This window comes from Puntigrus tetrazona, chromosome 18, assembly GCF_018831695.1.
Source record: "Puntigrus tetrazona isolate hp1 chromosome 18, ASM1883169v1, whole genome shotgun sequence".
Classification (NCBI taxonomy): Eukaryota; Metazoa; Chordata; class Actinopteri; order Cypriniformes; family Cyprinidae; genus Puntigrus; species Puntigrus tetrazona.
The window spans coordinates 8,258,349-8,263,231 of NC_056716.1; the positions used below are offsets into that span (position 1 = coordinate 8,258,349).

The following is a 4,883-nucleotide window of genomic DNA, read 5'->3' on the forward strand; positions in this document are numbered from 1 at the left end:
AAGTACTGGGCATCTGGCCAGAGGAGAACTGGCTCCAGTTGAACCTCATTTCTCCCAAGGTTTTTTCTCCATTTTGTAGTGGATGAGGTTTTGATTCCTTGCTGCTGTTGCCTCTGGCTTGCTTAGTTGGGGACATTTGATTTATAGTGATTCTCTTCGATTTGCTTACAGACACTGTCTCTGCATTTAATAACAAATTATTCAATATTGTCATTATACGTCCCTGTCCTTCTGTTCTCCTATTTGATACTGTTCAGTTCATTGATTGATCACTTATTGGGTTGGAAGGGCCAGATTAGCTCATGTTTTACAAAGATTGATTCAGGTTCAATAGAGGACGTCCGATCCCTTCGCAACGTCTGAAGGACACCTTCCAGCTATTCAGTGAAAGTGTTTTGTGTGTGTGTGTGTGTGTGTTGTGTTTTAAATATCGACTGACCGGCCAAAGTAAAGCAAAAGCTTTTTTTCTGCATGCTTGTCCACCACCTTCAATGTAGAGTCCGCCATATTTCATGGATCTCCATGCAGAGGAGTCGAGATCCTAGAACAAACCATTCTATGCCCGCCTCTTTGTCCCCACATCTAAATGCTACGGGGGGGGGGAAGAAGGAAGCTATTTGACTTTTAAGGCTCTGTCCCTGCCTTCCAGTCTCCAGGCGAGCACCAGTCTCAGCTTCCCCTGCCCAACATCATAGCAGGACTGGAAGACTTCCCATTGGGCTTGCATAGAGAAATAACCGCGGCGTACTTTGCTGGTGCACCACACCACAATAACCAGCTAGTCCCTCTCTTACCACCAGAGGCCAGTCTCGAGTGACTGGTTGCCTTAGTAGATCATTCCAGTTTAGACTGCCTCCGCTGTGATTCGCAGGTGTTTTGCCCACACTCATGGGCACAAGCTCTGGTAATGGAACAGGAAGTAGATACTATCCTGAAGTAGAAGGCCATCGAGGTGGTGCATCTTCACAAAATAGAGTTTGGGTTCTACACTTTCACCCCGCACGTTTACAAAGTATGTAGATGCTGTGTTGGCTCCTCTGAGACTCCAGGGCATCTGCAGACCCAATTATATTGATGCCTGGCTGATTTTAGCGCAGTCGATGAGTGAGGTGATCAGACATTGAGATGTCTTCCTGATGGTAGCTGTGTCCAACATCGTACCTTTTGGCCTGCTGTACATGAGGCCCCTACAGTGGTGGCTTAGGAACAGGGGTATTTCCTAAAGAGGAAATCCACTTCTCATTATCAAAGTGTCACACTGCACTGTATGTGCCTTACACATGTGGAGGAAACCATGGTTCCTATATATGGGCACAATTCTGGGAACTCCTTGTCAGCATGTAATGCTATTAATGGACGTGTCTCTTATTGGTTGCGGAGTAATCATAAATGGCCTCTCGACCCGTAGTCTGTGGAGCAGTTGCCATCTCACGTGGCACATCAACATTGAGCAAGTGCATAGTGGATGCCATCAATTTGGCTTATGAGTCCTCTAGGCTCCCGCCGAGGCTAGGAGTCAGAGTGCACTCAACACGAGGTGCTGCTATCTTCAGTCTCGTTGGCTGAGATCTGTAACACTGCAGTCTACCCTCCATACATTCATCCGTTTTTTTATGGATTAAACTTGTAAGCCACTCTGGTCTCTTCTGTTCTCTCAACCTAGTGCAGGTACACTCACACTAGGCAGGGATTTGCAAGTCTGGGGAATTTCTAGGAAAGGTTATTTTCCTGGCCAAGGAAGAATAGCTTACCTACTCTGCAGTACTAGCAGTAATTTAGCATGTAGCAGGGGTCAACGTTCAGTGACTTCAAATTATAGCAGCATCCAGAGATAATCAATTGTGAATATAAGGAATTTAAAAAACGAGGCTATTAACAAATTAACAAAACACATATACATAGGATAAAGTAAAGTAAGGAAGAGCAAGAGACAGAAGAAGAAGAATGGTAGTATTCCACATCGGTTTTGGGGTTGTTGTCACAAGTTTTGTTGTAATTTCTTCGTAGGAATGAATTCGCTGAACTTTCTCTGTGAATGATCATAGGGGTGCGGATATATCTGTGGCAGCTCAGCTATGTATATAGTGAGTGGGAGTGGGAAATATTGTTCCCTTGCCTGACCTAAGTTGAATGAGAAATTAATCTGGAAGAAAAAGATCAAAAAAGAGGTCAAAGAAGTAAAGTTTCAGAATACACTGGACTAATGGTAGCTTAAAAGTTTTTAGGACCTAACTCAAACCCCCAAACGGTTGAATTTTGTGAGCCAATTCAAACTGCCAAAACTCAAAATGAACTTTGTTTTGGCCTGATTTTGTTTGAAATTCCGTAGTTTGTTTTTCGATTTCATTTGAAGTATATCGGTAGAGCAGTAGAGCAAGAGGAGTTTAAAGCCAAACTGTCTCCAGAGCTGGCTGAGCGATATAGAAATGTCTTCACAAATAAAGCAGTAGCAGTGACCTGCACTGGAATGTCTCAAATTGGACTTTTTAAGGAAAGTAGAGTAAAGGATCTGCCTGTCATCATGATGCCCATGGAAGTCACAGACAATGTTGGGCAGAGGATTGGAACTATACAACCTTTGGGTAAATATGCAAACTGTTGTAATTCCTACACCGTTCACCTGATTTGGATGTAATACCCTCAAATTACAGCTGACAGTATGCAGTTAATGCACATCTTGTTTGTTTCATTTCAAATCCATTGTGGTGGTGTATAGAACCAAAAATGTTAGAATTGTGTCGATGTCCCAATATTTATGGACCTAACTGTATGTGTGCCATCTAGTGGTAGTGAACACAAAATGAGATATTACACCATATTGAGTTCTGTATTATTAAGTATGCAATTTTGTGACTTTGGTGCTTACAGGGTTCAACGAGTTTAAATTGGTTAGAAATAGTACACAGAATCTTAATTGAGTCTAATAGGATTTAATGTGTTTATATTTGAATGTTTGTCAGTTGGAGTTTGAAGAGTCTTGGCTCATTGAACATTCTGTCAATGTAACTATGAAACTATGTGAGCCCACTACGAAAATAAATAAATAATATACGTCTCTTTTCTAATTTGGTGTACATTTATCTAGTGATGAGTGATGTACAGTTAGGCTGTGTCTGATAACTCTAGAATACAACTGTCAATACCATGAAAATAAGATTTAAAAATGTAATGGTATTTAGAAAATTGCATTTTTAAAATTTGAAAATTGAAATTTGCATACTTACTATATTGTGATTTATTAAAGTTTATGAAAATGTAATATATTTATATGCAGATATTGTTATGGAAGTGGATACCACAACAAGGTAAGATGAATAACAATAAAGTTTATTTGACACAGCAGAGGAGTAACAGAGGGTGAGTATACAGTCCAATAGATTGTTTTGAACATAAACTTGAACGTTTCCCTTTAACAGGATTGTTAGAGCTGAAGACTGAATCCGGAGCTGAATACTATTGCTATGCACAGCATACACACCGGAGAGCTACTGCAAAAATAGTAGAATGATAGTATGGCATTAAGAACACAGCCTTAGTCTCTTACTAAACCTGTTTTTTTAACAAAGGGTATTAAGACTTGTTTCAGTCTTTATTATTATTGTTTTTTGTTTGTTTGTGTAGAAATATGTAAAATAAATGATCCAAACAATCACTTACCCCAAAACTTCGCACAAGCAAGAGTGTAAGTCATTGTTCGCCATCTACTGATGTAACAAAAAACAGTTGAAAGTGTCAGTAAATTAATTTGCACACTTAGCTTCTGTGTGTCATGCCCCTGGACTGTCTGTGTTGTGACACTATGTTACACACTACTCAATAATAACTGTTAGTTTAGAATATAGGAAGATGCTAATATAATGTACAGCCTAATATTTGTGCCAATTAGATGTGATCTGCTCCTTACTGGCTGAACCAAAAACATATACAAACTGTGTGTCGCAAAATATGAAATTCACAAAGACAGCAGAGAAGGCATGAAAACCGCCTCTGAAAACAAAAATAACCGTCAGTTTCAACACGGATGTCACCTTTATCCATCAATAGAATGCAAATTCAGTCTAACACAAGAAGGAAATTTGTTTGTGAATCTGCATATGTAGGAGTGTATCTCTTTATTATGATAACTTTCACAGTCTCTTTTAGCAGAAAGTACTGCCAATACTGAAACTGCTGGCATGCTCTATTTAACGTTCAGTTGTTGTATCCAGTTGTGTGGTCATTAATTCTACCATCACTGCATCTGTGAAAATCTTCTCTCTTTTCTGGACTTTGACACTCTTACAATACACAAACTTACTCATTTGAATACCTATTGAAAATTAGAACACGAGTAGCGCTTGCCAGTGTGAAAGTAAAAAATTTGCATCACCAAAATGCTGGAATGTGTAAGAATGCTGGCAGTGTAATTGTGTTCATATTGCTAACCCTATTGTTTGCTAAAGCATATAGTCCCTAGTGATATTGGTGTTTGCCTTATCAAACTCTATAAATACAGACCAAAGAATGTAGCAGTATTTCCAGGGTTAGAATTTGTCAAACAGGAAATGACCTGACCTTCACCGGAGCACCTTTCTTCAAAGGACCAACGGATCACATATTTCATACAGGCCTCTTGTCCATGTTAACATTTCAAAAAACAGAAAGATGTGTAGTAATAAAAATAATACTGTGTCTGTCAGGAGTGGGGTGTTTTTTTTTGAATGTGTGGATTTTATTCTGAAGAAGGTCAAAATATTCCAGTGTATTCTTTGGTGATGAGAAAGACTTTATAAATGATTGCGTTTTTTTTTTTTTCTTTGTATATTGATGAATACCGTTTAAAAAAATTGAGACAAAATAGCGATTAGCATTTTGTAAAACATCCCCATGTTTAACATAGTATA

At 39.1% G+C, this 4,883-nt stretch overlaps 1 long non-coding RNA gene across 1 annotated transcript; it reads left to right on the top strand.

The window, feature by feature from the left end:
• The first annotated feature begins 2,370 nt into the window (after positions 1–2,370).
• LOC122362912 lies at positions 2,371–3,518 on the top strand. Its single transcript, XR_006253175.1, has 3 exons — positions 2,371–2,582; positions 3,275–3,305; positions 3,417–3,518. It is a non-coding gene; the product is annotated as an uncharacterized LOC122362912 (long non-coding RNA).
• Positions 3,519–4,883: the final 1,365 nt, after the last annotated feature.